Raw genomic sequence first — 22,793 nt, forward strand, 5'->3', positions numbered from 1 at the left:
AGGTACTGTCATTACCCCTATTTTGCAGATAAGGAAAATGAGGCACAGAGGTTAAGCATCTTGCCCAAGGTCACAAACCGGTGGGGCAGGGCTGGAACCAAAGCAGGCAGTCTGACTTCAGAGTCGTGCTCCCAACGTTCAACTGATGCAAAGAGTTAAAAATTTACCCTTGACAGCCCCTTATCAAGAAATGGTAAATGTTCAACTGCTAGAAACCGTCAGTCCGATCACTGTCCTATATCCGTGCTCATGGCTTCTACGACTTTGACAAATCAGCTACACCATCTGATTTTCCAAACACACAAACTGGACTTCTCTAGATGTCAGAGCAAACAAATTCTGAATCTTTCCAGGCACAGGAAAAACCTACGCAACGCTGTGGCCCAGATTATCCACATTCCTAAATTATAAATCTGGGAGAGTCGAGAAAGGCCCCCGAACTACCCGACAAATGAAGCCTAGGAAAAGCAAGGTTTACAATAAAAAGCTGGCGCTTCCCTGGCAAGACGCTCACGCGATCTCCTCTCTAACGACATAAACAAGGGAGGAGGCTGCATTCTTCCCACCGCACAATGAAGGCTCGGGCCGGAGCGGCAGGAAGAACGCAGCACAATCGGGGACGGCCGCTCCCGGGGTCAGGGGCAGGCAGGGAAGGCCAAGGACGGCCGAGTCGCCCGGTCCTGCCCCCGGACCGGTGCGGGGAGGGGCCGGAGGGAAGGGCTGGCCACTGCCCGCACTCAGCTGACCTCCGCCATGTTGGCCGCACACCCCGGGACCCTTCACAACAAAGACCGGCACACGGGAGCAGGGCGCGCCGGGCGCCTCCCCCGGCCGGGCCCGCCTCCCGGGCGCGCGGGAGCCGGGCCGGGCGGCGAGGAGGCCCTTCCCCGCCCTCGCCCGGCCGCTCGGGTCAGACCCCCAGCGCAGGCCTGCGGGGCTCGGGGCGCCGGGGGCGGGGGCGAGCCGGCTCGCGGCGCGGGGAAGGGCCGGGCAGGGGAGGGGAGGGGCGGGGGGCGGCGCTCGGCCCGGCGGCCGGGCAGCCGGGCTCCGGCCGAGACAAAGGCGTCCGGCGCCCGGGGCTGCCCGCGCCCCCGCCCGGGCGGCGCGACCCGGCCCGGCCGCCCTTCCCGCCCGCCGCCATTACCGGGCCTGGGAGTTCTCCTCCTGCAGAGCCCCTCGCGACCAGCTCCTCCCTCCAGGCCGGGCCCCACTTACCTGTGGGCGGAGAGCGCGCCTCGGACCCCGGTCCTGGCTCAAACGCGCTCCGTCGCCGCCGCCAACCCCGGCCACCGCGGGCAGCGCCACCGCCTCTTCCCCGTGCCGACACCGACGGGACACCCTGGGCCGCCGCCGCCGCCGCTCGAGAGCGCGCCCCGCAACGGCCGCCCCGGTTCCCCCCTGGCCGCCGCCGCCGTTTCGCGCGTCCTCGAGCCCGCCGCGCGCTCCCGCTAAATACCACACACTGCGGCGGCCGCCATGAGGAGGCGCGGCCCCGCGCGCCGGCGGCCCGGAGAGGGCGGGGCTTCCCGCGGGCGCGCAGGCGCAGAGGCTTTTGCGCGGCAGGCTGATAGTTTTGCAATCCTTGCGGTGCGGGGTTCCGAGGTGGCGGCTACGGCTTGGGCTCCTCGGCTACCGTTGCTGTGACTGAACGCCTCGCGACCCACAAACGCTGGCATATCGCGCTCTTGCCTGCAACCGTCCTCTCCCGGGGAGGAGCGGGCGCTCGCCTGCCGCGTCAGGGACCTCGGTTGAGCGATCCCCGCGGGGCTTTGTTCCGCGGCCCAAGGGGTCGTCCCGCGCCGCGGCCCCGCTATCTACCACCCCTCCTGTTTTGTTTGCTGGTTTCACACAATGCCTTCTCTGGGCCTTCCCAACTCTACTCTTTCCCAAAGGAAGAAGAAACCGGCTGCCTTGGCCACAGACGTGGGACCCCACGCCTAAAGGGGAAAAGATCCAAGACGCTTCCTTAGGTTTGAGCTGCTCTTCAGCAAAACCGGAACGAGTTACAAAAGCTTATTTTAGTTGAAGAGTCTTTACATAAAAAATAAAAGGAAAATGTCATTCACGATTCTTGACGGGTACAAGGTATATATAAGAGCAAACGCCAGTGTCAGACCTTTACAAACTCTGGATTTCCATGTAAGAGCCTCCATAAAGGTAGTATTCTGTGTGAAAACAAAAAGCTACTTTTTATATCAGATTTTAGAAACCACCAGGGAATAGTCTCCCATTACGTCCAAGTTCCCTACCAATACAAAATCAAAGATTTTCCATCTAAAAAAGATGGGAGGGGGCTTCCCTTGTGGTGCAGTGGTTGAGAGTCCGCCTGCCAATGCAGGGGACACGGGTTCGAGCCCTGGTCCAGGGGGATCCCACATGCCGCGGAACAACTAAGCCCATGCGCCACAACTACTGAGCCTGCGCACTAGAGCCCGGGAGCCACAACTACTGAAGCCCGCGTGTCTAGAGCCCGTGCTCGGCAATAAGACAAGCCACTGCAATGAGAAGCCCGCGCACCGCAACGAAGAGTAGACCCTGCTCGCCGCAACAAGAGAAAGCCCGCGCGCAGCAACGAAGAACCAACGCAGCCAAAAGTAAATAAACAAATAAATTAAAAAAAAAAAAAAAAAAGATGGGAGGGCTTCCCTGGTGGCGCAGTGGTTAAGAATCCGCCCAGGGGACACAGGTTCGAGCCCTGGTCCGGGAAGATCCCACATGCTGTGGAGCAACTAAACCCGCGTGCCACAACTACTGAGCCTGCGCTTTAGAGCTCGCGAGCCACAACTGCTGAAGCCTGAGCGCCTAGAGCCTGTGCTCTGCAACATGAGAAGCCACTGCAAAGAGAAGCCCGCGCACCGCAATGAAGAGTAACCCCTGCTTACCGCAGCTACAATAGGCCCGTGTGCAGCAACAAAAACCCAGCACAGACAAAAATAAATAAATTTTTTGTAAAAAGGGAAATTTTTATGCAGGCACTCCACTGAAAACACACTCAAAAGTTTCTCCTTGGGTTTCCCTGGTGGCGCAGTGGTTGAGAGTCCGCCTGCCGATGCAGGGGACACGGGTTTGTGCCCCGGTCCGGGAAGATCCCACATGCCGCGGAGCGGCTAGGCCCGTGAGCCATGGCCACTGAGCCTGAGCGTCCGGAGCCTGTGCTCTGCAACGGGAGAGGCCACAACAGTGAGAGGCCGCGTACCACAAAAAAAAAAAAAAAAAAAAAAAAAAGTTTCTGCTTGAAAGCCAGAGGCACACAAAGTTCTCTTAGGTACTAACGCAAGCTGCTATTTTCCAGCTTTCCCCAAAAAACTTGTAGACTGTGTCTGTGTTGATACTTCTGTTCTCAACCTAGTACTTTGCTTTTTGTGGCTGCTCTCTTCCTCTGGGACCGTTAGCACAGTGTTTTTTGAGATTGGGAAAGTAAAAAACCAGGACTTAACCCAGGATTTAGGAAGGAGGTGGTAGGTCACTCCCCACAGTCCCTGCCCCACCCCGCCCCACCCGTGCTTGGGGCAGATTCTCTGGAGTCATCCTCTAGAGAACAGGGCCTAGTAAAGGAATTAATGAGGAAAACCAAGAAAGGTTCTTTTTCAGCAGTTATTTTGAGGTTTGTCAATTTCCATTCAATTAAGGCAAAACTGGACATTACAAGATGGTATATGGTATATATTTTTAAGATATAAGGTAGAACTCAATAAACTAAATCAAAAAGGTAGACATGAATGGAATACTACTCAGCCATAAAAGAGTGAAATAATGCCATTTGCAGCAACATGGATGGACATAGAGATTATCATACTAAGTGAAGTAAGTCAGAAAGAGAAAAATACCATATGATATCACTTATATGTGGAATCTAAAATATGACACAAATGAACTTATCTATGAAACAGAAACAGACTCGCAAACATAGAGAACAGACTTGTGGTTGCCAAGGGGGAGGTGTGGTGGCAGAAGGATGGACTGGGAGTTTGGGACTAGCAGATACAAACTATTATATATAGAATGGATTAAACAACAAGGTCCTACTGTATAGCACAGGGAACTATATTCAATATTCTGTGATAAGCCATAATGGAAAAGAACATGAAAAAAATATCTTTATGTATAACTGAATCGCTTTGCTGTACAGCAGAAATTAATACAACATTATAAATCAACTATACTTCAATAAAATATATATATATTTTTTGTGTGTGTGTGTGGGACACGGGCCTCTCACCGCCGTGGCCTCTCCCGTTGCGGAGGACAAGCTCCGGACGCACAGGCTCAGCGGCCATGGCTCATGGGCCCAGCCGCTCCGCGGCATGTGGGATCCTCCCGGACCAGGGCACGAACCCGTGTCCCTTGCATCGGCAGGTGGACTCTCAACCACTGCGCCACCAGGGAAGCCCCAGTTTTTTTTTTAATTAGGGAAGTTTGATGGGATAATGTAAGCCAGTGGGACACTATCTCTCTACCTTTGAGAAAACTACCTCTTTATAAAGAGAGGGCCAAGTACATTGGTCTCAAGGAAAACCTGGTATTTTCCTAGGAGCCAGACCAGAGAAAGTCCCAGATTCCCTAAGTTTTCAAACTATACTTCCCTCTCCCTTGGAGATTTTAGCTGTGTCTCATCAAAGTCCAAGGAACAGTCTACCTTTTTTAAAAAAGGTAGACACGAAGCAAACATATGATATATACAAAAGTACATAACATATAGTGGTGACACAGCTTACCAGAGTTAGGTTCTAAACTCTGCCCATAAAGAAAAAAATAAGTGTAATAAAAATTACCCTTGAAAATCCTTTGAATTGCCCATAAATTACAGTGCATATTATTTTGTGGCAATCAAAATTACAAATACTATGCTTTGCCAAAATCAAATTTTGGCCCCTCATATCCCCGTTCCTTCTCCCTGTTAGACCATTAATACCCATTTATCAACAGCATTTTGTCCATCTGAAAATGACACTATCTCCTTTGATGCTAGAGTACCTTATAAATTGGTGGATTCTTTGGAGCTGCAGGGGTGCCCAGGACAAAGTGTCCCTTGGAGATGCCACACATCAGTCACCAAGTGTTGGAGATTTCACGTCACCACTCAGAAGCAACTTCTGTTTCTGGAATTCTCACACTTGCTTTTCTTGGCTTGGTTTGTGCCTGCTCTCCTGTAGAAAAGTCGAAACTATGTCTCCTTCCTTCTCCCGCTTCCCTTTTATGCAAAACTAGCTCATTAGAATAATTTCATCCCCACTAATCTTACCTAGATTTGGGAGGGGCTTAATCTGATTTAGTTCATTCCCACTGAAGGTATGAATGGCTGATAGGTGTGGGTGGGACACAAACACACTGTTATAAATTTTAAACATTTGAAGGAAAATAGCCCTACTGTGAAGTAACTAGGCATCCTTTTCTGATAAGGAAGCAACCCTTCTTCCATGACAGTTAATCTATAAAGAAGCATTTTGTAAATTCTAAAGCCAACCCAAATTGTGCTCTACATGATGGGATTTCAGGATGAGTGCCAAATATTTTCAGGCCATATGGGGAAAATATTTCAGGGTAGGGAGCCTTCCTGGTCGCCTGAAATCACATCAAATGGCAACTTCATCTACTCCAATGGAATGTAAAGTGCTAATCCTGTAGGTGACCCATAATAAAGGCTCCAGTGATAGTAAGTGGCGTGACTTTCCTTTTTCCTACTTATGAATAAAGCAGGAGCTCATAATAGTATCTATATTTTAGGATCTTATTCGAATTCATAGTAACTTGACATTTAATATTGGTTAGAGACCAACTCATTGACATCTTCTCAAAAACAACTAGTCTTTCCATGATGTCTGGAGAGATTATACCAAGAGATGAAGTAGGAGCGAGTGGAATAAGTAGAAAGTGTTTTGACATACTGCATTAGTCTATGATTTTTACTAATTGAATCATGTTCACAATTGGATATCATTTCTTTCACATGGAAATTTGCTAAAAATACACACATATACATACATTCTTCCTCTCTCCCACATTCTCTTGTATGACCATTTTAAACTGTTCTATAAATTAAGAGCACTCAGACACACCTATGTAGATCTTTGTACACACCAGTGTTCTTAATTTAAGAAACATGAATTCAAATTTTATATAATGTGTATATATAGATACAGATGTGTGTGTGTGTGTGTATATATATATATAAATATAAATCTCAGATATACAAAGTTCTGGTTTTTATTTTTTTTTTGGCCGCACTTGTGGGATCTCAGTTCCCTGACCAGGGATTGAACCCGGGGCCCCAGCAGTGGAAGCGCAAAGTCCTAACCACTGGACCGCCAGGGAATTCCTCAGGTATACAAAATTCTAAACTCCATTTTTTCCCTCCAATACAACAATACAATGCTACAGTAACTTTCCAAATGCTCCCCAAAGCTCAAAGCCTTAGCCCCACTTAGCATCACCCTCCCTTCTCCCAATCACCGGTGCCCTTTTTCCAAAGCATAAATCCTGCCTTTGTTAAGTCCTTCTCCTGCTCTAACTGATAGCTTTCTGTATGGGTCTCTGAAATCCCTGAGTTTTTTTGGAAGGCCCATTTCTCAAACTTCTCTTCCATCAAGCTTCTATTAGTTCACTGACTCATTTGATGAACACGCTAGTACCATTCAAGGCACACTGGCTGTCCTCTATACAGTCAAAGCAAGTTGTCCTTTGCATGGATTACATGCAATCCCAGATAACACCGTCAAAGCTGGCAAAACCAGTTAAGACAGTACAGATGATTTCCAAGTGTCTAATGTCAATACAATTGTTTTATAACAGACCAGTTTACAAGGCCAAAGCCATCTCTCCTGGATCATCGATGAGCTGTGTTTGTTTCCAGGTAATCATACATATCTCTTGCCCAGGAAACTATTGCTATCTTCTCTCACGTTAGACCATTAATACCCATTTATCATTCAGCTGTGGTGGAGAGCTCTGAAGACATATTAGCATTCCCTTCCAAGCTTAGCTCTGCTGCTAGCCAAACTGAGAGCCTTTCTTGGCCTGAAACAGGGAAGCACTCCTCCCTCCCAAATACTAGATTCCTATCAGCTTTGCAAAGGAAAGCAGGTCCTCAACATGTCAGACGTGCCTGAAGCAGAGCAGAAACAATGTTTTCTTTATCAGACACACCTGTTGACAGTCAGTCACTGTCTGGTGTTGGTGATTGTATTAAATAGCATCCAAGACAAATTCTGCCAAACAAGGTGGAGAAGAAATTGGAGATACAGCATGAACACCCAAAAACGTGATAGGGACTAACTGCCAAAAGTTCCTCAATGATCAGGAAATGCATTCATCCAGAACTGTTTTTTTCCTTGAATTGAATCTATTTCTTCACGAAACAGGCTATGTAATAGGCACTAAATTTTGCAAGAAGCTGGAAAATCATTTAGGTTTTTACGTACCTGGTGGTCTGTGGGGATTGGTGGTATTAAGAATAATTACATTCCAAATGTCAATCTTAAAGCAGTGAAATGCAATTAGTATCCATCTGTCCAGTGCTTTTGATACAATCCCTGCCTCCCCCCGACCCCCAAACACGCACGTACTCATTTCCACAGATCCAGATCTTTTGTTTATAGTCATCAGAAGCTAGCCTTTTAAAAACTTCTATGTTGAGCTCCTGTTCTGTGCTAAGAAGTACACTAAGCCCTTCGCAGTGAGGGGCACAGCACATTCACCATTGTGTCCCCATCCAGGCCTAGCAGAATGCCATAGAGAGCCCTCAAAATTTTTGTTGAGCAAATGAGGAAATATTAGACAAGGACCATGTCCTAAAAACCTCTGGCTGTCTATGGAATCCGTTTATGTTTTTTGTTTTATATGTTTTCATTCTTTGTTAGAAGACATTTGTTCCTTCTTTCTTGGAAGAGCTAGCATTTATTGAACTCCTAACATGTGCTAAAATTTACAGGTTAGTTAATTTAAAATTAACAACACATCTGAAGGGAGCATCGTATGGATGAGGAAACTGAAACACAGAGAGGAAAAGTAACTTTTCCAAGGGTACCTAATAATAGGAGGTGGAGTGAAAGCTGACAGCCAGGCCTGCCTGGCTCCAAGGCCTTCGCTCTTTGTTCTATGCCTGTGTTTCAGCTAAGGTACACTGATCTATAAGAGTTTATACATGAATTCTTCTCCAGAGCTCTCAAGTCCTTGATGAGAATTTTTAAATTCAGGATTTTCATTTTAATAATTTTAGAAGAATTAGTAAAAAGTACATGTTATTTTATCTGGACAACTACCTAAAACTGTCTATATTAATTTAAAAATTAAGGTGTCTGTGTAATATTAAGGTATAAGGGTGACTGCTGGGAGCGCTAAAGTTGCAAAGGGCTATTAGGAGGAGTGATCCAGATGAAGATGGGGTAGAGGAGAAGGAAAGGAATTTTCATTTGAATTATTTTAATCATATATATGGCATTACTTTTATAATTAAAAACAATAAAGGTAATAAAAAGTCTTTAAGGACACAAAGTCTGTGAGTTCTAGGCTTGAGTACTAAATTAGTGACCCCAAGCAAGTAATCTAACCTTTTTGCCACAGTTTCCTCATCTATTGTAACAGACCCTCTCTTCTAGGATGATTGTGAAAGTTAAATGAGTTAATCCATGTAAAACATTTAGAACAGGGCCTGGCTTGAGTAGACAGAAAACAGAAAACAAAAAAACAACAGAAGGGGGCTGGCAGATGGAGTCTGGTAGATAGAATAATGCCCCCCCAAAGCATCCACAACCTCCCCCCAAGAACCTGTGAATATGTTGGGAGAGGGACTTTGCAGGTATGATTGAGTTAAGGATCTTGAGATGATGAGATTATCCTGGGCTATCCTGGTGCATCCAGTGTAATCACAGGGTCTTGTAAGGGAAAGAGGGAAGCAGGAGAGTTGACAGAAGGAGACATGAGGAGGGAAGCAGAGGTCAGGGCGATGCCAGGAAAGAGTAGGAAGAGCCTACTCTAATAGTCAGGAAATGCAGGCGGCCTCCAGAGGCTGGAAAGGCAAAGGAAATGCATTCTCCTCTGGATCCTCCAGAAGGAACTAGCCCTGCCAACACCTTGACTTTAGCCCGGTGAGGCTGATTTCACACTGCTGACATCCAGAACTATAAGAGAATACACTTATGTCATTTTAAGTCATTACGTTTGTGGTAATTGATTGCAGCAGCAATAGGAAACGGGTGCAGACACAAAAGGAAGTCTAAGTCCTCAGTCAATGTGGATTGAAAGAGAACTGAGGGGACTTCCCTGGTGGTCCTGTGGGTAAGACTCCATGCTCCCAATGCAGGGGGACTGGGTTCAATCCCTGGTCAGGGAACTAGATCCTGCATGCATGCTGCTACTAAGAGTCCGCATGCTGCAACTAAAAGATCACGCATGTTGCAACTAAGACCCGGCACAGCCGAAATAAATAAATTAAGTAAATAAATATTTTAAAAAAGAAAAGATTGGTTTGGCTATTTGGGGTCTTAAAAAAAAAAGAAGAAAGAGATGCGAGGGTCCACTGAGGATGACGTGCTTTTGAACATCACAGGACATCTGGAACAAAGCAAAAGCATCCCTGGGCAAACCTGCCAAGAGAGTGAAGGCGGAAGGATGTCTACCTCATGTGGTTATGTTAAGATGGAAAAGGCTATCAGAGCACATCGAACTCCATGTTTACCTGCATTCAGCCTCACAGCCTTTGAATCCCTTGAGCCTACTGAGAGAAAGCAAGTGCGTGTCTGCTAATATTTTAGTGAAACTGTCCCTGCACGTTTGAACATTTGATTCCTAGTAACTGTCTCTTTGGTACGCAATAAGAAAGAGCTTCTCACAGCTCATTTCTTAATCAACAGAAACACCGATTAACCCAGCTGACTTTCCAGCACGTGTGTACGCATATTATAGACACATTTCTTTTCTTTCTTGTTCTTCCTTTCTTTTAATAAAAATGTAGCCTTCAAAGATATCCTGGAAAAAGCACTCAGGCTTACAACATTATAGCTTTAATGAGCCAAGATTCTATTTTTTCCCTATTACACAGAACGATAATTCTTAACAGCTTAAATTTTCAAAGCACTTCACAAGCATTTCATTAATCCTCTCCACTGCCACAGAGAAGGAAACTGATATTCACAGTATCTCATCCTGACATCCTTTAATTTGGCAAGACTTCCGCTGGCTTTGAAAAAGCATCTGTACCACTAAGGTTATTTGGGTCACCGTTGCTTAATCGGTCTTCCTTACCTAATGAAAACTGGTCATCGGAGCAGTTTAACTTGTCATCTCATGAGGGCTAGATGGGGCAGGGGGGCTGCTTTGAGCCTGGAAGAGGAACGGCAGTGATTCCCTCAGAGAAATGACAAAGCTCGTCTGTACCGAACCTGAGAGATTGGGCTCGTGATGAAGGCCCATTGCCAGTTGCATCAGAGCCTGATTCACTCCACAGAACTGGGGCACGATGCATATCGGGACGCCCTTCTCAGACCTGGGTTCTCCAGGGGCCCGGGACAATCAGCCGTTGAACTGCTCTGTGCTCTTTGCTTAGCCTCTTGGGTGCGTGGGAAGCTCTAGGAAGCCTACTTTTCTCTCTATTCAGACCTGCTTCCTGAAGGTTTCACTGATATAGACCAGGAGCACAGCCTTGCAGACCGAACCCTACTCTCTGCTAGCCATGCCGCACGGGTGTGGCCTCTCCCCTCCACAACCTCCCAGCAGACCCGCTCCATTGACTACAATTTTACCAGCTAATCTCTTCCACTCCATTATGTCAGTTTACACAGTGGCCAGAATAATGTCAAATCCCAGTTTCAATTCAAGGAAACAAAGTTCAAGAAATGCTTTCTGAGTGCCTGCTTTGTGCCAGGCACTGCCAAGTTCTGGCTAGATAAGGTCCCAGACCCTTAAGAACCTTGGTTTTAAGTCAGATAAATAGCCAAATAACTGTAATACAAGTACAATAACGAAGGTGCCAGCAGGCTGTTACTGAGAGAAGAGGGCATGAAGAGAAGGGGCAGAGAAGGGAAAATATCATTTGTGGGGGAGGGAGGAATCACTGGAGGGCTTTTAACAGACATGGTATTTGATGTGGCCCTTACATGACATGATTTTAATGAGCATAATGAGAAGGGGTGATATCATGTTAAAACAAGAAATATGTATTTGGTCTTTGTTCCTGACAGAGGCTCCTGTGCTCCAGACCCTTCCGTTTCTCATCCTGTGTACGTCTCCATCTAGCTGTTCTTTTGTATCCTTCATAATATCCTTTATAATAAACTGGTAATGGTAAGTAAAGCACTTTTCTAAGTTCTGTGAGCCGTTTCAGCAAATTGTCAAACCTGAAAGTAAGGGGTTGTGGGAACCTCCAACTTTGTAGCCAAGTTGATAGAAGTGTGGGCACTTAGGGGACCCAGTGCTTGGGACTGTCATCTGAAGTGAGGGCATTCTTGTGGGACTGTGCCCTTCAACCTGCAGGGCTGACACCGGCTCCACGTAGACAGTGTCAGGACAGGGTTGTCTGGAGAATTGAACTGGTTGCTGGTGTGGAAGAATTCCACACCTTTGGTGTCAGAAGTATTGGGAGTAAAAATAACTCAGAGAGGGTGTTCCAGACCAAAGGACTCGGGAGCATGCAGGGTATGTGGGAAACAAAAGCCTGGCTTGGCTGGGCCCTGGAAGAGATGCAGCTGGACAGCTAGGTTGAACCAGACTGTAGAGCTCTGTGGCCAATGCGGTTTTATTGATGTGTTGCACCAACTTAGATTATTCTTGAACCATTGTCAGAATATTCTCCAGATCCACATATCATCTGTACTCTACTTCATATTATTCTTAGGTCAATTTCTGTTTATTGTTTAAATGTAATAAACACTCTGTACCAGGGGTCAGCAATTGGCCCCGCAGACCAAATCTAGCACACCATCTGTTCTTGTATGACCCACTGGCTAAGAATAGTTTTACTTTTTTAAATGACTGGAAAACATGAAAAGAAGAAGAATATTTAATGACGTGTAAAAATTATATGAAATCCAAATTTTAGTGTCCATTAAAAGGCTTTGTTTGACACACCTACCACCATTCATTTACATGTGGTCCATGGCTGCTTTTGCACTGTAACAGCAGAATTGAACTCTTACGACATAGACCATACATGGCCCTCCTAGCCTAAAATATTCACTCTCTGGCCCTTTACAGAAAAAGATTGCCAACCTCTGATCTATAATAAATGTATTAACATGTGCATTTGGAAATCCTGTCACTTGTCATAATGAAAAGCAAGTGGAACAAATAATTTAAAAATAAAAGTAATGCCAGAGGTACACACTCAAGTAACACTTGGGAAAGCAGTGATTTGTTGAGCACCTACCTTGCAGCAAGTGTTTTTTGCTAAGTGTCTTTAAATGGGATGGTAATGATAGCAGCTACAGTGTAGCTCCTGGTTTAATGTGAACAAGAATAAGAACTTTATGTACATTATCTCTTTTAATCCTCAAGACGCCTGATTGGAAGTAATGCTATTCCCCTTTTGGAAATAGGAAACCACAGGCTCATGGAGGTGAGGCTTCTTGCCCAGGGTCACATTAGTAGTAAGTGACACATCCAAGATTTCATCTCAGGTCTTGGGAGTTCAAGCCTATTGGAGGTTAAACATCAAAGCACCATAATCTCACAGACTGTGAGACCTGGGATGCCCAGCTGAAAGTCTGTAACTAGGAGGAGCCCTTGAAAGGTTTTGAGCCAGGGGAGTAACATACTCAGAGCCATGCTGTATAAGGATCAATTCAGGCATGCTGAGCAGGAAGGAGTGGACCGGGTATCCTGGAGACAGAGAGGCCAATTCATAGGCTCTCATACTAGATTAGTGACACTGTCTTGGTGGTAAAATCCAAAGGGCTTAGTGGTGAAATGGGGGAGAGGGAAGGGTCAGAGTCCCTGAGGTTATGAATCTTGGTGATTATGGGCTGATGAGCAGATTGGAGGAGGGGGTCTAAATGTAGACTTGGCAGGCTGAGTGGCTTCTGGGGTATGCAGCTGGAGAAGTACAGCAGACAGGAGGAAATTTGGGGATGGAATTTGAGAAAAGAGTGTGCTTTGGGGTATCATCTACCTAGAAGGGTTGGTTAAAATCATAGAAGTTGGGCTTCCCTGGTGGCGCAGTGGTTGAGAGTCCGCCTGCCGATGCAGGGGACACGGGTTTGTGCCCCGATCCGGGAGGATCCCACGTGCCGCGGAGCGGCTGCACCCGTGAGCCATGGCCGCTGAGCCTACGGGTCTGGAGCCTGTGCTCCGCAACGGGAGAGGCCACAGCAGTGAGAGGCCCGCGTACCACACACACACAGAAAAAATCATAGAAGTTAATGAGAGTTTCAAGGACAAGAGTATACCGAGAAACAAAAGGGTATTAGAGAACGTCCATGTTCAGAGAGAGGAAGGAGGAGGAGAAACCAGCAGAAGAGTGAGATAAAGAGGGCAGATGGGAGGAGGGGGCGCTAGTGAGGGGCCAGAGCACAGAACCAGAGGGATGACAACTAGGAGAAAAAGGGACTTGTAAGATTGCTGGGGGGCGGAGTTGGGGGGGCGGGGGTGGTGGTGTCTGTGTACTTCCATGACCAGAGGAAATAGGAGAGGCAAGGTAGGAAGAAAGCGGTGAAAGATTCAAAGACCCAAGAGAAGCAAGAAGTAATGGTTAAAAAAAAAAAAAAAAGCAAGGAGGGACATTAGCCTTTGCAAGGAAGAAAGACCTAGCTTGGTCATTGTGATGGTTTAAAAATATATCCACAGGTTTTCCCTGGTGGCGCAGTGGTTGGGAGTCCACCTGCCGATGCGGGGACACGGGTTTGTGCCCCGGTCTGGGAAGATCCCACATGCCGTGGTGCGGCTGAGCCCGTGAGCCATGGCCGCTGGGCCTGCACGTCCGGAGCCTGTGCTCTGCAACGGGAGAGGCCACAATGGTGAGAGGCCTGTGTACCGCAAAAAAAAAAAAAAAAAAAAAAAAAAAAAATATATATATATATATATATATATATATATATATCCACAAATATACCTTCTTTTAAAAATAGAGCTTAAGGAATTCCCTGGTGGTCCAGTGGTTAGGACTCCACGCTTTCACTGCTGAGGCCCAGGTTTAATCCTTGGTTAGGGAACTAATCCCTCAAGCTGCACGGTGCAACCAAAAAAAAAAGTAGAGCTTAATCCCCCAACCCCTCATTGTGGGTTGGACTTGGTGACTCATATCTTACAAATAAAATAGGACAAAAGTGATGGTGTGCCACTTTCAAGAGTGGTCCAAAAAAGGGACTTTATCTTCTTTCTTGTTCTCTTTCCTTTGCATTACTTGCTCTAGGAGACCCAGCCACTTTGTCACGAGAACACTCAAGTTACCCTCTGGAGAAGTCCACATGGTGAGCAACCAAGGCTGGTCACCAACAGCTAGCGAGGAACTGAGGCCTCCAGCCAACAGCCTTGTGAGTGGGCTGTCTTGGAATGATCCTCCAGCCCCAGTCAAGCCTTCAGATGATGGCAGCCCCAGCCAGCCATCAGCTTGACTGCAACCTCATGAGACACTGAATTAGAACCACCCAACTAAGCCACTCCCAAATTCCTGACCCACAGAAACTGTTTAATAATCTATGTTTGTTGCTTTAAACTGCTAAATGTGGGGTGATTTGATATACATCAGTAGGTAACTAATAAAGTCACTAATAGGAGTCTCCTGACCAGAAACCACTAGAATTTCCCCCTTCCCTAGAATACCTTAGAAATTTAAAACCTAAAGCAACCTCAAGGACTCCTATTCCAATCCTCCAGAGTGGGGAAGGGATGGTGGCAGAGCTTATACAAAGACCTGTATTTCCAAATTCCACATGCAAAGTGAAACCTCTCTGCCCAGCTGCAAGGCCCTTCCTCCTCAATGCATTTGCCCATCCACTCATCCAACACATATCAATTAAGCACCTACTCCATCTAGGTGCTGGCAAAACAGCATTGAGCAAGACAGACCTGTTCTCTGGAGTTTACATTTTAATGGGGAAAGGCAGTGATGATATGAGCAATCACATAATAATTTCAGACGGAATTAGGTGTTGTGGAGAAAATAAAACAAGGTGATGGGGAGACTGACTGGATGGGGGTGTGTGACTATTGGTAGAGAGAAAGCAATAGCCCTGCCCCGACCATCATGGATGGGAGCCAGACTGAACAAATGGAGGCTCCAGACACATGTCTAAGTACTGAAAGAGTATGATCCAGATAACGGGCTATTTATTAATGAAAATATGTTCTATTCTCCTATGAGGACAAATACACCCTCATAAAGAATTCCAGGTCTGGGGTCCGGTGGTCCCGTGGTTAGAACTCAGGGCTCTCACTGCCAGGGCCTGGGTTTGATCCCTGGTCAGGGAACTAAAATCCTACAAGCTTCACAGCTCGGCCAAAAAAAGCAAAAACAAAAACAAAAAAAACACGTTTGAATTTAAAATCTGCAGGCTTCCTAGAGTTTCCCACTGGAACCTGGCAGCCCAGAGGCCAGCCTGACCTTTAGCTCTCCTCCTAACCTCCTTCTCTTCCCATGCTCCCTCACCCCACTCTGTCCCGCACATCACCTGGGTGCATGTGGCACTGCAGCACAGTGTCCCAGCTCTGGCCTCACCCCCTCCCAAACATGTGCATAAGCAATGTTCTCTTGTGGTTCTGTCCATCCTCTAAAAGCGGAGGGGCACACAGCCTTGGGAGCAGTCCCAGGGCCCTTGAACTGGGATTCAACGGTCCTGGGAGCTGAAGTGTGGTCCAGAAGGGGGCTCCAGGTGGGCCCCTCTCCCTGGAACCTTAGACTCTTCACTCCTGAGGGGCCTGGGCAGAGGAGGGCCAAAGCTAGTCTGTTATAGATGTTTCCTATTGCTGCTCAAATTACCACAAACTTAATGGTTTAAAATGATGCCAATTTATTATCTTCTAGTTCTGTAGGTTGTAAGTCTGGTGGGACCCCACAGGACTGAAATCAAGGTGTCAGAAGGCTATGCTCCTTTCTGGAGGCTCTAAGGGAGAACCCATATCCTTGCTCATTCAGGCTGTTGAGCAAGTGTTTGACCACTTCAAATCCTTCCTCCTTTATCATCCATCTCATTCTCCAGCCCAAACTGTTTCTGTACTTGCTTCTACTTTTAAAGGCTCATATGATTAAATTGAGCCCACCCAGAAAATGCAGGATAACCTTCCCATTGCAAGATCAGCTGACTAGCAGCTTAATTCTTTCTACAACCTTAATTCCCTTTTGCCATGTGACATAATATAGTCACAGATTCTGGGGATTAAGACATGGACATCTTTGGTGTGGGGGGCATTCTTCTGCCTTCCACAGGTGGCAAACCTAAGGGATAGCTTCTCTGAGAAGGTGATTGAGAAGTGAGATCTGAACATCGCAAAGGAGCCAACCATGAGAAAATCTAGGGCCATGCAGTCCAATATGGCAGCCACAGTGGCTATTTAAATTGGAATTAATTAAAATTAAGTAAAATAAAAAATGTATTCCTCAGTCACACTAGCCACGTTTCAAGTATGCAATATTCATATTTGGCTAGTGGCTACTGTATTGGATTACGTAGGGTAATAGAACATTGCCATCATCCCAGAAAGTTCTTTTGACCAGAGCTGATCCAGAGGAGTTCCAGGCAGAGGGAAAGGCACGTGTGAAGGTCCTGGGAAGGACACAATCCCATTGGGCTACAGGCAGATATAACACACACTAGAAACAGAAGCCTGACTTCTCTGTATTCCTGACACCACAGAATCATAGACTGATCATAGACAATTAGCACTGGAAAATGTCTTTGAAGGCCCTGGGCCACCTCCCCCACCAAATACAGGTCCCACTTCAAGATAGCTTGGATGCACCCCTAGTTCTCTTAACTCTCAGTTGATTGCCCCTTCCCAGACACCTCACTGCCTTCCCTACCAGGAAGGCCACTTCTCTGCCAGTACTCCTCCTCCTTTCTTTCAAGAGCCAATCCAAAGAGCACCCTTTCAGAAAATCTTCCCAGCTTTGTTGTAAAGAAACAGAGAGGCACCAGGGACACAATTTGGCCAGCATCCCGTCCCTTTTGTTCTCTGTTAAATGTCTATATGTCTTGTCCCCGTAACTAAATTGCACAAAGACTGTGACTTCTCTGTGTTTGTTTTCCCAACAGCAGAGAGCAAAGATGATTGAAAAGTTTTCCGTGAAGGAAGGAAAGAAGGAAGGTAGGTAAGATGAAGAATAGAAGGATATAGGACTCAACTGCAGAGTCCTAACAGTAATTTCAGACTGTTAGGTGATGTGCAAGATGTCTCTGTTTAGTCTGCAATGTGGCTGAGAGGAGGTGGTCTATGTGACCAGCGCTGAGCTGGGACAACTAACTCTTTAGCACCTTCACACTTATCTTTAAAGAAGACCTCTTTCATCTTAGATTTGTCTTAGGCAACTCCCTTAGCATATGTGTCCATTTTTTGCTCCCTTTGAGTATACACTTTCTAGACTCCTTGAAGGGAAGTTTTAGGATGAAAAGAGACTAGAATTAGAAAAACAGTGACCATTGTTGTTAGGGATCTCCTTAAGAGATTCTATCAATAGAATTTAAAAGGCTCCAATTTGTAGGTAATTCCTTGATCCCCCTCTTTCTTGCTGGATGAACATGCCAACCAAAATGATTTCCTGAACACAAAGAGAAAAAATACTGGCTTTCTTTACTCAGTTTAAATCTTTCCTTCTCTAATTAATAATGCAAACTTCTCCTGCACAGCCCCACCTGGTAGAATATGCGTTCGTGGAAAACCACAGGGTATTTATGTGAAAATGGATTTGAGGTGTGCAGTCCCCAGGAGGTCATTAAATTTTGGCCCAGGAAAGTGAGATATTCGTGCAGTGAAGAACTGAGTTTTTACAACTGAACCTGGGCACTTGGTGCTTGAGTGGACAGGGGTGATCAGATTTCTAGACATCCTTCGCCAGCTTGATCAGTATCACAAGACCTGAAGATCATGAGAGAGGGCATCCAGAGCTGAGACATGAAGCAAAACCTCAGGGCAGGTGGGCATCTTGTTAAGTAAGTCATTCAGCAGCTTCCAAATAATTTTTGTGTGATTCTATAAACTGTGCTAACCACGGTGTGTGTTTTTTTATTTCTTGGAAAGAGTGTAAGATCTGAGTGGTTGCATTTTTTGCTCTCTGGGTATTAAGGAACAAGGCAGGACATTATGCACTTGGCACCCTTCAGGACCTTGTTGTTATGGCAACGGGGACGGGCAAGCGTAGATTTCCTGACACTGAGAGAGCCTCAAAGTCAATATAAGGATGCGCATTTGTGAAACCCAGGTGGTGAAGGAAAAAGCAAATAAATACGGTCCCTCCTGCTCCCTGGCAAGGGCTGCACAAAGGAGTCCATTAAACTAATTGACGCAGGCCCTGCTGGGGAGCTGACAAAATTCCCAGTTAGGGTTAGGTTTCTCCAGCTCATTCCGAAGCCGGGATCTCAGATGTCCTCTATCTCAGCGAAGCTGGGTCACAGGGGGCCCACGGAGAAGGGGCAAAGCAATGGGCAGGGGTCTAGAAAAGACCCCAACTCCCCGCCCACTGAGGGCTCACTGCTCAGTGCCTTCTCTCTGAGATTCCCCATTCGTGAAGTGGGGGGGTCAGCCTGGAAACACTTTTCCAGCTCTAGTTCTGTAAGTAGAGGCTCTAGGAGACGTAATAGTTACTGGACGCCCACCCTGTGGCAGCCACTTACATGAACTCACGTGATCCTCACAACCCCAGGAGGGTCTCCCCACTTTATAAATGAGGAAACCCTTTTCAGGAAATGGAACCAGCCCAGCTGAGGTCCCTACAAGTAGGCAGTCGTGCAGCTGGACTTCACACAGATGTCTGAGTCCAGTCCCTTTCTTCACACCCCTCTACCTCCTCGTTGCCTTCTATTTCTTTACCACCTTCCATTACAGGTGACTGAGCCTGGTGAATCTGCTGGAAGGACCCGTGAAGCCGTCCTGCCTCCCTGAGGCCCTCAGAGTCCTGCCGTGTATTCACGTGTCACAGTCCTTGGTCCCCAGCTCCCTTGTTCCCTGGGCCGCTCCCTCTCTTTACTTGACTGTGAGCACGCTGGGCCCCACACCATGCTGAGCTCTTCACAGGCTCCCGTGACCCTCATTACAACCCTATGAGATAGGCACCATCGTCGTCCCTGCTTTACAGAGGACAGAACAGGCAGAGAGAGGTTAAGTAGCTGTCAGGGGCTGCACAGCTGGGTTTGGGTAGGAGCCCAGACCATTTCACCTGTGAGGCTGCAGTGCTGTCCTGCAATGGGTCAGCTCTCCTAGCAATGTGCGTGCTCCGTTACCCAGACAGGGTCAGCTATTAAGAAGGCCACACTCCAGGAGCTGAGGGTCTGGTGTCAAATCCACTGTTCCACAGTTGCGTTCTGAATGCCCAGGCTGCCAGGAAGAGGACGCCGTCTGCTCGCAGGCTTTCTGCCGCTCCATGAGGACTCACTGGAAACTTGGTTTTTTAACTGAGTTTGGCTGAATGTTCCCATTACTCACAAAGATGATCTGAAGCCTGGGACATGAGAACAAGGAGGTGGCCCTTTGAGCAACTGGATTCCCACATTTGTCTTGTAACCCAGGACCCTGCTTTAAACCTTCCGATGGCTTCTCACCACACCAGAATACAATCCAGTCTCCCGCCCTACATGATCTGGACCTTGCTTACCTCTCTTACCCTTGATCTTCATGTGACTATAAATCTGGCCTCAGTTTGTTTGTCACCTCTCCAACCAAGGAGCACACAATAAATATTTATTTGAATTTACTACGATTTATTGGTTTTGATCCTTGTTGATTAACTCAAGGCATCAGCAAAAGTAGAACCCTGCTTTTGGGAGACAATTGTCCACGGGTCTCTTAACTAAAACAGGCTGTTTTAAGGATGTTTGCGTAGTGAACTGCTTTTGAAGCGAGAGATGGCACCTCCCTCCGGAGCATAGAGCAAGTTTGCTGACGAGACAGAGATAGTGGATTGCTCTGGAGCAAATGAGTTTACTGGCCATTATAAAGGATTTGGATTCCCAAATACATGCAGGGTTCCTCTCCTGGAATGCAACCCACTGTGAGTGCTCGTGACACCTTACCCTCTTCGCATCACCCTGTGGGAACTGGGGCTTGGGAAACAGATACAAGAAAATGCTCATACTCGGCTGCTGCTGTTGCTATGAGTGATCAAATCTTTTGCCTCTGTCCTAGGAGTCTCATGTCTTCTGCCAACATCCGTAGAACTGTGGCAGGATAAAGAGCTTGCAAGAAACGTAGAGGCCTGATTCTTTCACAGTTCTCGACACCAACAACCAAGTTTGCTTCAGGTGATACAGCTTCAATTCACTCATGCTCCCAGCATCCAGACACAGCACAGAGTCACAGTGACCGGAAGTCTCTGTTATTTCTGGGGTATAACATTGCCAGGGAAGTTATTTAGATGCTGTCATAACACTGACACTATAAGGAAATCCCATTAGCATTGCAGTACATTATAAGCTTTGCAGCACAAAGATGTTGCCAATTTTGCATCATCCTCAGAAAAAAAGAAAAAGAGTGAGGCTTATCAAGCATGTTGCGCTATCTTTTTGTGCGCCTGTGTTGGCCAGTATCACTGCCCCGTCTGGTCCCCGGGCAGCACCATGGGGCTCCTCTCCCATAATCCTGATGTAGCAACCTGGGCTGGGAAGACATCTGTTCCCACATCACATACTTGCATATTGTTATAACTTTTTACTGTTAGCTGAATGACTTTACAATAAAAAAGATTTTATATACTAAAAAATAAAATACAATTCATTATAACGTCAAAAATAAGTTCCACCATCAAATAAAGAGAAAGAAAATTTTAGAGTCTGGTAAACACTTTGGACGTTGGTCCCTCTCCTTCCCCTGTTTTATAAAGAGATTATTTTCTTTGTTTTGTGTGTGTTCAGGGATCAGTGGGGGAGGGTGTCAATAACCGAACTGAAAAAAAAAACAACAACAAAAAACAGAGAAGTTCTTTGAAAATTCACTCACTCATTTAAAAAAATATATTGTTTTCCTATCTGTACTCAGCTCAGTGGGGACTAGAAAAATGTACGAGCTCTCATTCCCTACCCTTAAGGAGTTTACCATCTCATGAGGGAAGTGACTGGGACACAAATCATTTGAATAATTTGAATAACCCCAGAGGTGAGTTCTGCCCTACAGGAGTTAGGAATTTCATGCAGGGAGCACACCTCAAAGTAGGAGGCAGCATTTAACTTGGACCCAAGGCTGGGCGTGGAGGGACCATGCACGTTCTAGGGGCACAGAGGCATGGGTGCTGGGCAAATGAGTCTGTGCTGGGAGGAGGGGAGCTACCTCTGGATGCACAGGTAGAGTCAGATTCGGTTTGAATACTTAAGAAACTTGGACTATATTGATTATTACTGTGTGCTTGTGTGTGGGACCAAGTTTCTGAATGGAGAAAGAAGGCAATACAAAGGGGACCATGGAAGAATAGGGAAATGTTGGAGGGCTGAAAATCATGGTGAAGGAAAAGGCAAATGTAGAAGAAAAGGAATGGGACCGAGCGGAGGCCAGAGTGTGTAGGAAGTGACTCTGCTCCCCTTGTTACCAAACTCAGGTTCGGTTGCTGGCTGCTTGAAAGCCAATATTTGAGAGACAAGTGTTGGTAGGAAAGGAAAGCTTGCTTTATTCAGAAGATCGGCAACTGGGGGAGAAGGCAGATTTGTGTCTAAAGGCCAACTCCTCACTGACGATCGGGGCAACAGCTTTTAAAGGGGAGTTTCGGGGGTGTACAGGCAGAGGGAGGGGGCTATGTGCAGGGCAGCACAGTCAGCTCTGACAGTCATCTTGAAATCGGTCATGTGGTGGTCTGATCACATCGTCTTGATTGTTTAGATACGTGAGATTGTCTAACTGTGTAAGATGGAGCAGCTTATGGCATGGCTGCAGTCTGGTCATCACGCGGTTAAATTCTTCCATCTGATGGGGGTTTCGGTATCTGCAAAACAGCTTGAAGCACATGGCTAAGAAAATTACCTATAGCCCTTGAGGAGGAACTAAAGGTCCTCAACTTTGTTTAATTATTATTTTGTCCTGTTTGACTAATTTCCTTTGGTTCTGATTTTCTCATTTCTCTGACTAATTTTATTCTTTGGCTAAAGTGTCTCTACAGGCAAAAGGCAGGTGGAGGACATGGGGGCGGGGGGGGGGGTCTGTCCTAGGAAGGCCCCTAGGGTCCTGCTCTGTTAGACTTTTTTTTTTTTTTTTGGCCGTGCCACGCGACATCCGGGATCTTAGTTCTCTGACCAGGGATTGAACCTGAGCCCCCTGCATTGGAAGCACGTAGTCTTAACCACTGGACCGCCAGGGAAGTCCCTGTTACCCTCTTTCCTAGTCACAGAGAGGAGTTGTGAGGTGCATGTATTTATAGTTGGAGGGATTAACACAAGTCTTTACCTGGTTCCTATTTCAGAGCACCAATTCAACTATTACAGATTTCAATCTTTTAATTTTAATGAATTCTTAAGTCATCCTTTTGGTGTGTAGGCTTCATTCTACTTTGCTGAACATTTTTGAATGGCACAAATCTCTGAGGGTCGTGGAATTTTATTTTATTTTTTAAATTATTTTATTTATTTTTTTGGCTGCATTAGGTCTTCGTTGCTGCACGCGGGCTTTCTCTGGTTGCGGCGAGCGGGGGCTACTCTTCGTTGCGGCGCTCAGGCTTCTCATCGCGGTGGCTTCTCTTG

At 46.6% G+C, this 22,793-nt stretch overlaps 1 protein-coding gene and 1 pseudogene across 1 annotated transcript in view; one reads left to right on the forward strand and one right to left on the reverse strand.

Annotated features, from left to right (window-relative positions):
* The window catches only part of SIAH1 (siah E3 ubiquitin protein ligase 1), a 25,007-nt gene extending 23,657 nt beyond the window's left edge, over positions 1-1,350 (reverse strand). Inside the window, exon 1 of the mRNA XM_022555166.3 lies at positions 1,216-1,350. The gene's annotated coding sequence lies outside the window, so the exon portion shown is untranslated. The remainder of the gene's footprint in view (positions 1-1,215) is intronic.
* LOC149744630 (uncharacterized) lies at positions 293-6,127 on the forward strand (annotated as a pseudogene).
* The last annotated feature ends 16,666 nt before the right edge of the window (positions 6,128-22,793 follow it).

This window comes from Delphinapterus leucas, chromosome 20 (genome assembly GCF_059928025.1).
Source record: "Delphinapterus leucas isolate spDelLeu-1000000601 "Yukka" chromosome 20, BTC_Dleu_Yukka2, whole genome shotgun sequence".
NCBI lineage: Eukaryota > Metazoa > Chordata > Mammalia > Artiodactyla > Monodontidae > Delphinapterus > Delphinapterus leucas.